Below are 11,174 nucleotides of genomic sequence, written 5' to 3'. Positions count from 1 at the left end.
TAAGAATGCCAAGTTCAAATTTTCTCGTAATCTTGCTGTACTTTTGCTCGATACAGATATAGATAGATTGAACCTCACTCCCAAATCTTCATTTCCTGCTTTTCCGTGTGTTGGAGAGTGGAACTGAAACTTTTTATCTGGCAAAGAAAAAAAAAGTCAGAAAATAGCAAAAATAAAATTCCTTAAATTTGATGAAAGGTGTCGCAGATATTTATTTTAAGAGAGATAAGAAAGGTTGGAACTAAAATAACTCTAGAGATAAAAATCAGCAATAACAGATTTATAAAAGTTGTATAAGAGACTTCAAGATCATATGACAATATTTTATGACGATCACTATCTTTAGTAAAGATAAAGGAGATGCTCAAATACCTTAGATTAGACATACTTCAATTGGGCTGGTCTCATCGACAGTCAACTGAAACCTTAAAAATGCGTGCATCAAAGAACCTGGTAGCGATATTTCATGTGAAATAAGCCTCTGTTATTATAGTTCATGCCGCCAACCAGAGATTGCCTGGTGACGCAAAACAACTTGTGACGAACTTCTGTGAAAATGGTTGGCATATTAATTTAATTATTTAAAAAAACATAGTAATAGTTTTGCTAGTTAAACGCGAAGGATTGCTAAAGTAGAACCCTGATAATACGACCACCAGGCGACCGCTCGGTTTAACAGGGTGCCAGAAACAAGTGTCCGTAATAGGAGTGTCCGGATATCCGTAAGGCCGGGTTCGACAGCAGAAATAACTTTGCGATAAAAATATTAATTGTAAAGAATGAAAAAGATTAGAAAAGCAAAAAATATATAATGTAAAAAATATTAGGGAAAAGTGAACGAGAACTCTAAATTTAATTTCCGAAATACTTACAGAACCTGCTTGCTCCTTTTTCAGGAACTGCTCTAAAAGACTTGAGACACTCAAGATATAAAGGTAAACTTTAACATCATTTATGAAAGCTACAAAAAATTCTATATATGCCTGAAAAGAGACCGCCTTATTGAAGGTCATGTAGATTGATAGATCAGGAAAAAACTCTTTGGGATTAATGATTCCAATGAAGATTCTTGGAGTATTTGACATGACAAATCACTGAAGAATTGTAAGGATTTCCATTTTACGTAAGAAATCAAGACGACGCCAGAGAATGACAAAATGTTGACCCCAAAAGACAAGAAAGATGTAGAGCAGTATAAACTAATGGCGACAGATAGGAATCTGTCTAAGTACATTCAAAACTGTTATGTTTTGTCTATTGAAAATATCTTTCATTTCTTGTCTAAATTGATTTGCTGTTGTGGATTAGGCTGTGGAGATGCTTGGAAAATAGCACATGCACTTGGCCTATACTCATATCTGACGTTGCTACAACTGATTCTGCTAATCAGTACGTTACTTATATATTTGCCCACACTTTGATTATTAATGTCGTCTTTAGCTTACTCTGGAATCCAGTATTTCACTATCATATATAGACCTGTCGGGCCAACAGAAAAAATACTAAAGAAAAGGTGCAAATTCCATCGAGAAAAGTTGTGATTTTTAATTGTATTTTCCTGTTAGCCTCGCATACAGATAATTTTGGAAATGTCTACATATTCTTTCTAAAATTGCGGGGACTTCAGGCGTTCTGGTCAAGAGATTTATTACAGTATTTTTGCCTAGAATTCTCATTTTGTTTTTCGTGTCAGTGATAGAAAGTCATCGTAGTTAGCTTCTGGATTCATTTTATGACGGTAATGCGAAGGAAAAGAGTGAAGAGTACCCTTTTAGGTCAATTTACTGGTTCTCAAACAACAACAGATGCAGGTTTCTTCCACTTGAGAAGTTCGACCTCAAATCAATAATGCAAAGAAGGTTGTCACAATGTCAAATATTCTATTTCCTGCTCAAGGTTAAACGAAACAAGAAAAGCTTACTTTCTCTACATGTATTTTCGAATATTGTTGTTACATCAATGACGTTGAAGCATTGGAGTAGGCCTGGTTGTTTTTCGTCTCCATTTTGGTGATAGATATCCTCTTTATAAGAATTGTTAATGTGTCAAGTCATTGAGGGATTAAGGTTTGTTTATGGGCTGTGGAGTGATATTGTGCTTGCTTGGTGTCTCTTACCGAATGGCTTTGAACCCTTAAATTCCTTTCTCGAAGTTTGTGAATGCCTTAGCCGTCTTGAGTGTTTCAGGACACCTGAGCATCAAAGGCAAAAACGACGGTGCAATATCTTGTAATATCTTGCAACACAAAGAAACTTAACCAAGAATATGCAGCACATCCTGCAACACTAAAAGCCGATGCAATACTGCACAACAGAAAGAATCCTAAGCAAGAATTTCAGGATATCCTGCAATATTATGGTACACAATACCAACAAAGACCCGCCCAAATGACTGTTAATTCTTGAGACCACATCCTGAAACACCTTGATACATCAATTAATGCCAAATGATGCTACATTACAAACAAAGACTCGCAAAAATGACTTTTTGATTGAAAGCTAACCCACAAGAATACGCAGTACACTGAAACACCATTACCCACATACACTATCAATATCCACTATACCAACAAAAACCCTCAAAAATTACTTTTTGATTAAAACCTAACTCACAAAAATACACAGTATATCCTAAAACACCATGTTACCCACGTAAACCATCAATATCCACAATATCAACGAAAATCCGCGAAAATTACTTTGCGTCCGACCAAAGTCCGAGCTGGAGCAAAATAAGAAATTCTATAATAGCTTTATGAAAATATTTTTTTGAAGGTCTGCGCTGTGCCTGAGAGGAAGAATAGCGGAAGGATGCCACTATGATCGCTATTTTATAAACATGTTGTATTCTGTTTTTAATTTCCTTCGTAGTCATCTGGGCAAACAAGCCTACTCAGTTTTCGTCCTTTTAACAGAAGGTCATCAAAGGACTCAACAAGTAAAATATTTCGCGGCGAAGATGCGATCGTTTGTAATTCATTGTGAATCACGTTGAAACCGACACCAACAACCACGATATTAACTGCTAGTCTTCGCAGAGGTTCTACAGCATCAGACAGTGGGATAGAATCAGGTGTTCTCGACTGTCGACCATCAGTGAAAAGCACCGCTATTCTCTGATACAACGGTCTCATTCCACCGTGAATGCTAAACACCTCGTGTGAAGCAAGCTTCAAGGCTTGGTCTATACGTGTGGTATATCCCATATAGCGTATTTCATCTATAGATGTTCCAAGGTCATTCCAGTTTAGGTGGTCTGTTAAATTGATGTTCACTATTCCATGGCTACGGAATGTGACGACACTAACGTGGCTGCCCTCAGGAGATATTTCAAAGGTCTTTGCCAGTTTTTTGATCAACGCTTTCGTTCTTTGAAAATTGTATTTTCCAGATTTTTCCAGCTACCAGATGAATCCACCATGAAACAGATGTCAGCTACTGTAGCACATGGCTGGAAATCTGACGCAACAACAACAACAACAAAAAACGATATTTCAGTATTTTAGTCTTTTTTTTTTACCCTGAGTCTTTTAGCACTAAAGCAAAATGGGAAATAGGAATTACAACTAGAGTTATTCACTTTGTGCAGTTATAAAACCTTTTTTCAGATTTTTTTTCTATTCCAAGCCATTGGTCATTGCCTTGATGATCATTTATTGGCCGTATTCACAGTATGACGAAGAAACTCGTATCAGACGAGGTTCTCGTCTTTAGTCAATGAATACGACCATCGTTAAACTCAGCCCTCGAAAAGGTACATGGGCAAAATGAATGAAATTTGAACAAGGAGACTTATTCCCAATGGGATGAGACAAGGTCTAAAATGGAAAAAAAGTGAAAAATCAATTCCAGCAAAAGATTGAATCAGAATGACAATGACGATTTTAGTGACGAAAAGTAACACTTTATCAAAACAGGACTAAGCTTGGAAATAACTATTATTGACCATTAAAACTATCTGGGAAAAGCTACATACATATATAGCGAAACGCCTTCTCCAAGATATAAGTAGACTAAAAAACATACCTGCGCAATTGCAAATATCTTTAGAAATTCTGCGCACTCTCTGCAGGAGATGACTGTAAGTATCAACAGAGTACACCTTTCCCTGGACGTCTGTTAATACAGAAGACAGCACTCTGATCACAACTAAATATATTGACTCCTGCCCTTAGTAAGGGACCAGCAGATATTTCCAAGCTATGAATCTCATTAGTAGAGACTAGGCTACCGTCGATGACCATTACCAAAACCTTGCGGACCTACATTCTAAATCCGGCTTCTTTTTTTACAACTTGTATCAAACCATCAGCGGCAAGATCCAAAGCGTTGTCCAGGCGACTGATACCACCCTTCAAAGGCAGGTTGTCCACGATGCTATCAAACGTTTTTGAGTCTATAGCATCCTCGTATGTGAGTAAAAGATATGGTTTGGTGCTATAGAGGATCAATCCCACGCGGGTCTGGGATCGGCTGAGTGGAAAGGATTGAGTGAGCAGCTTGATGAATGTTTTGACCTGATCCAGTTGTGATGGGTTGATGTTGACTGAAGAGTCAACTAGAAACCCAACATCAAGAACGTTATCACAAGGTTTGACTTCTGTAAAAGAGAAAAAAATTAATAAACTTTTTTTGAATACATGGATTGGAATCCTCGATCATATCAAAGCGATCAATTTCAACTCTCCAACATTTTTTCCAAGATAAAAAAATTACTTTTTGATGATTTTGAGATGGCGCTATTTACAGTAGATAATAGTAAATTGATAAATATTGGAGTAATGGTAATGATTGTTGATTGTTGTTTTCAGTTATTGTATTATTGTATTATTGGTATAGTGGTGGTCGTATTGACAGGTGAAAGAGACGACAAAGGTGTTTGGTAGAATTTGTGACTTTAATGGTGGTGACGTTGAAGATATCTTATAGACTACTCTAAACACACAGGGGTATATAGTTTTACCTAAACACGCGATTTTTGTCCCTTTCCCCGCTCCTCAACATCTCTTACTCACCAAGCTTCTGACATACTGCCATAGCAACCTGTCCCGTTCTCCACCTCAGCTCCGTGTACGAGCTACTAACAATAACATTCTTTCTGTCTATAACAACCGCCTCAAGCTTTTGCATATCTATTGCATTTCCAATACAAACAGCTATGATTCGTACATCATTGTTCAAGAATGGACGAGCAGCATCGCTCAAAGACAACGAAGCTGATGAACGTCTGCGAAACAAATCGGTTAATACTACAACAAGGTTTGGTACTTCTGGTCTTGTGTACTCTCCCTGACTCTCTGTCAATAGTGCAGTAGCTGTCAACATAGCTTCATCAAGTCTTAGTGTCTCATTGATATAAGGAATATCATCAACAGCATCACTGAAGTCTTGGTTTGTAGTGTATTGACCAGGATTGATGATTATAGATTTATGCTTGGATAAGATGATTGCTCCTGCTGTTGTGTGGAAGGGGGAGATGGTAAATTTAACGCTGACGGATTTGATGGTTTCTTTCAGCTTTTGAAATTTGTTTTTGGTGAGAATATTTGAAGATCCAAGAATGAGGGTAATAGCAACGGGGTAGTCACCTTTTTTGACGGCTGAAAAAAAAACCTTTAGGATATTTCTCTTGGTACCTTCTTCTCTCTTTCACTTCACACCATCTCCCCTCCCCACCCCTACTTCGTACCTGGGCCTGAATCTAGGGTTATGTATGATATCATTGTATGATTGATTAGGGATTAGGTTACATAAAGACCCCTTGCATAGAGGAGTGTTCTGGGGGACAAAACAATAGGCTGTCTTTTCTTATGCAAAAGATAAAAATCCATATTCTTGTCCCCAAGAACAATTCCTCTAGGGACTCAGTACAAGGGGTCTATAGGCTAAGAATAAGGTCGTCTTACGAAACCGAGGGGGAAGGGGAAGGGGTGGGATAATCCAGTACCAACCACCTCTGGAAGTAAAATCCTGGATTTTAAACTTAAAAAATCTCCAAACCTCAAAGTCAAGTCGCAGAAATAAATTTACTGATTATAGACACCCCGCGCAGCATTTCAACAGGTCTATAATGGAGGAGGGGTTATTTACCGGTACTGGCGCAGCACCTAAACCAATCAAATCGGGTCCCTAAATTGGATCATTACTTTAGATTAAAAGTCAGGATGCCTGTATTCCATGCATGTGCAATCTGTTTTAGTAGTTACGTGTCTCCCAACACAACGTTCCCTTATCTTTTCAATCCAGACTGACAGATCTGGATACTCTACTCCGCCTGTTTACTCCCTAACGACTAATTAACAACATTCAAATCCACCTAATGTGTTGGTGTTTCACTTACCGGCTAATTGACTTAATCTGTTAAATATAGGATACACAGATGACTGAAGTTCTACGAAGTCACGCACCATAATGACATGTTGTTTCGCATTGACTATCTCCGTTAGTTCCTGCATATCATAGCTTCACCCGACCCCTACAGCGACCCGTTTGACTTCTTTATCTCGGAGATTCTGAACTGGGTCTGTCTGGAATACGTCCTCTGGGTGTCGAGTCTGGCGCCCATCTGTGAGGAGGATGACGATGCGTGTGACGTAGGGGCGGGAGGATCGTCCTTCTCCAAAGACTTGAGTATCAGCGACGTGTAATGCAAAACGGATGTTAGTCGTGAATCCAGTGTAGGGGATTTGCCTCAGTTCTTCGTTTAATTGGTCTTGATCGGTGGAATTTGTTAACTGAATGTGAACCTAATAAGAACATAGCCGAGATCGAAACAAGTACATCAATCTGGGTTCTCCAATTTTCCTCTCTCCACAAAACTCAACACCCCAAATTCCAATTCAATCTGTAAGTTAGCCGTGCCCTGAATTATATTAGCCCAAAGGTTGTTTCAGGATTCAATAAAACTCAAGGTCTTTTAGTGGAGATACAATCTTTGTCAATACGTAATACTGATTTATGAGTTTCAAGTTTATTGAATGTCCATAAGCCTTCTTTTGTGTCTATTCCGGCGACAATTACACGTTTCAAAACAAGTAATTGTTTTAGTTTAACGGGTTTAGTAAAATCATTATATCAGATGTGTATACGAGATGATTCTCGTACTAGCATGTGCAAGGGAAACGTCTTCAAGCAACTACGAAAACATTGTTCTAGAACAAAATTTGAAAAATTCTTCGCGTCAAAGAACTTCATCCACGCAGTCCAGCCATCGAGATAAGCATTGCATAAATATCTTAATCAGATTCTCATGCAATGTTTTTGGATTTGTTTCTACCAACTGTAGGTAATTATAAAAAACACCTTGCAAAGGAGCGAGCAAAGGTATTTCACTGCATAACATTCCTCCTTATTTCCCATGATCAAAAAGGTCTGTTTTTGCACTTAACCTTGTATATTTAGTAAAGATGTAAAGCTACAGTTTGTCAACCTGGTTTGATTTTAAAAGGTTCATAACTTACGAGGTTTATTTTGGAAACACGGCAAAACTTCGTCAAATAAGGATTTGAATAAGTACAGTACGAACAAGGATCATCAGTTGTTTAAATTATAACCTATTGTTTTGGGTGGGCGAGGAAGGCGGAATTCGTAGGAAAGTTGGAGGCAAAACGAGGGGGAAACGCCTCTCCCTGATAGATTAAATTTCAAGTTTTGATACATTATTTTGGCAATAATTGTCGGGACTTTGCCCGGACTAAACGATTCTCTCAATGGCTTATATGTGGATGGAGGTCTTCTGTATTTGTAACGTTCTGCTGTCTATAGTAAATTTGAGGGAGTTCGGTTTTCGGTTGATATCTTACCTGAGCTGAATTGCTATAACTAACCACAGCAAGGCGTGCATCACCTGAACTGACAAACTGCTTTTCTCTTTCGAAGTTTTCCTCGCCAACACTTCCCGAGGCGTCCATTAGAACTGCAATATCTATAAATTCAGAGCACATCTTAGGTTCTTTGTTTGACAATTCAAAAGTAAAACAAAACTAAATAAAGGTTGGAAGGCAAAACCATTTAATGGAGTGGGTTGCTCAATCAATACAAAAATGCTGAGACGCGACGCTCTCATGAAGCGGTACTTCCATACTGTGAGTTTTTCACAGTCATAAGAAAACTGCTCTACGATGTCCTCGCAGCAATGAATCTGAGCAAGTCATTTGTAGATATTCTAGAAAAATAATAATAACAGGGTTGATGCGATTCTTCAATAAACTAAGCTAAGTAGGAGGATAAATAATATGACAGGAAGCACGAGTATGTGTTGCAAATAATGCGCTGCGCCTCAACACTGTGGTCATCTATCCCTGGACCTGCCATCACATGTGAATAGGAATGCTTGCCGTACGTATCATGATAACTTTGTGTGGCATCGAACATATCTTAACCATTTCATTATACAAATCGTAAGTTCTTGTTTTAAATTCAGATTCATATTAGGGAGGTCATGGTTACGGGGGTCAAGGTTATCGGGGTCATGGTTATGGGAGGGCATGGTATGAAGGTCATGGTTATGGGGGTCATATGGTAATGGGGATCATGATATCTATTGATTGTTGTTTACCCTCGTAAAACAAGGACAATTTCAGTTTTGTACGAAAACTTACGTATGATTTGACAAACAGAGCTTGCTATTTTATCACTAAGCGTCAGGACAGTTTCAAACGAATCCACCAGTGTTACATCCTGTGTCGATAGAACGAGTGGCAGGAGATCTTCCTTGCTAACTAATCTTGTTTTCCCTATCGCTAGGACATGGATCCCTCGTTCATGGAAAGGTTTGGCTGATATTGATAGGGTATCCACTGAACCGGACAGCTTATCACCAACCAGTACTATAACAACCTAAAAAATAATCCTGTTAAAAAACGAGATGAACAAACAAACAAGCAAGCAAGCAAGCAAGCAAGCAAGCAAGCAAGCAAGCAAGCAAGCAAGCAAACGTTTGAAGAGAAAGAGTTTTAAACAAAATCGAAGCTCATTACAGACAAAAGCTGGAAGAGTACTTACTTCTCTATGGCTTTGAGAAAATCTTCATTTGTCTGGACTTGGTTGGGTTTTATTCGGAAATAAGCCGATTGTCCATACGTTATGACTCCGAACCGTGCATGAACACTGGAAATGATGAATGAAGAGGGCACATCCTTCATGGACTGCTTCGTCATCAGGGACATAAGTAACGAGGATGGTGTTTGGGCAATGAAGACTATGTCAACGGGTTTGTTACAATGATATGACAAAAAATTGTCCAAAACGCTAAGTAAAGGAAATCATAATCTGAATAAGCAAGGCATTATTAGACTCAACTCAGAACTCTTGTTTTATGAATTAAATCCACCTTTGTTTTTAAATCCCAAGCTCAACTTGGCCAGTGCATGCATGCTGGTTCCGTTGTAGAAACTAGCATAGACACACACATAACGCAAAATTTCAGTTCTCGCTTCATGGCCTGTACGCCGCTTAAAAGTTTATTGAATCATTGGATGGTGCGCAAGGTCTATTGGGTCTGTTAAGACAGTCACCATGGAGTGACTTCGGATTGAGTGGCTAATATTTCCGAAATCGCTACCGAATAAAGCAATAGTCCCATTCATAGTTCCTTGCGCCACCTTAAAAGGTAGCAGTGCCTTTGCATCGAAGCGAAACGAACGGTGATGTCTCTATCACGTCTCTATCATTGTAAGTTCACCACTCGTCTCGCTTTGATGGAAAGGCACGGCTACCTTTCAAGATTGTGCGGGGAACTATGAAGTGGACTATTGCTGAGACAATATATATAGTAAGGAGGGGAACACTTTGGAGGGGCTATATTCCCCGGCCATCCTATCTCCGCGGCCCCTGTAACAATAGGATTCATATCAAAAGTCCATCATGTACCTAAACTTGTGCAGACCATCTTCATCAAGTCCTTGGTGAGCATCAGTAAGTCATGAAACCAGTCACAGATAATTACACGCTGACTCAATGGTAAATCTAAGTTCTTAGGTCTTTTTGATCCACCAACAGCAACAGTAAATACTTTGGCGTTCATGTGCTGCAGAGCTTTGATTGCTTGATAGGACATTTGCCTATAAATATGGGTAGAGTGTCGTTGATCTGTGACATATAATACAAGCCTGGGGAAGTCATTCCTTGTACGATGATCAACAAATAGTTGATTGGCTATAGTTCTACAGCCTTGTTGATTCTAGTGGTTCCATATGGATTGTAGAGAATTCTTTTATGCTGGTGTAGCTTGTGCCGGAGTGTCGAGGATTCATTAAAACCTATTAGAATCTCAGATGTTTGTGTCACTAGTATGACAGCAGCACGAGAACCAGAAGTACCCAAAGAGCATTTGCCATGGAGTTAACAAAGTTCATAAGATGCTTGTTATTTAGGTTTTGAAAATCTTCGCGTGTCTGAATCAAGAAGAGGACGTCTGTTCTGTGAATGCATTTCTCTGGAGCTGTGAAAAGAAAAAAACATTTAGAAATTTAAAATGTGAATTGTGTAAAATGAGAATAAATGGAGAAGACATGATGAGCAAGAGATTAAAAGTAATATCATTCAGATAAATTAATAAATAATTTTGATGAAAAACTGATATAAGCATAGACGTCTCCACAACAACCATCAACTACACGACAACCTATTTTATGTCCAAGTCTCCATGACAACTAGACTTGTGGAAGTTATCATGACTAAACTCTTATATTGATGTTACAATAAGAAATATGGTTTAGCCCTTACTAACGAACCAATCAAAGCGCGCGAAATCACTCTTTATCTAATCAAAATGGCCGGGCACGACTCGTACCATATCTTTCCTCGTGACTTCAGTGGAAACGTTGGCCATCACCATGAAAACTAACCTGAATGAACGCACATTTTCTTTGTGATGTTATAAGCAGACTCTGCAATCTTCTCTAGTTTCTCAAACTCGACCACATCTTCATCGTTCTTAACAAATGCTCTCAATTGCTGGGCATCGGCTCCTGGTCCACTTATTATTAATGAATAAGCAGACTTGTTCTCCAGGGATTTTAGTAGAGACTTTAAGTGTCGACTGTGTGTTTGAATTCCTGTCGCCAAGAGTACGAGAACTCTTGGGATTCCTGGAAGTCTGTTGAATAATCTTGAAGATGCGACATGTAGGGCGTAGTCGAGCCTTGAAGAATTCTTTGTTTGCTGGAGGTAGGA

The 11,174-nt window shown here is 38.8% G+C and overlaps 1 pseudogene; it reads right to left on the bottom strand.

Annotated features, from left to right (window-relative positions):
• Window positions 1-2,854: 2,854 nt before the first annotated feature.
• Window positions 2,855-6,454, bottom strand: LOC148909827 (matrilin-1-like; annotated as a pseudogene).
• Window positions 6,455-11,174: the final 4,720 nt, after the last annotated feature.

This window comes from Actinia tenebrosa, unplaced genomic scaffold, assembly GCF_029948245.1.
Source record: "Actinia tenebrosa isolate PJP-AT-01 unplaced genomic scaffold, QUT_ActTen_1.0 PGA_scaffold1__47_contigs__length_23844297, whole genome shotgun sequence".
Taxonomy (NCBI): Eukaryota; Metazoa; Cnidaria; class Anthozoa; order Actiniaria; family Actiniidae; genus Actinia; species Actinia tenebrosa.
Note: the sequence above shows the minus strand (reverse complement) of the source record. Positions and strands in the feature narration are given on the sequence as shown.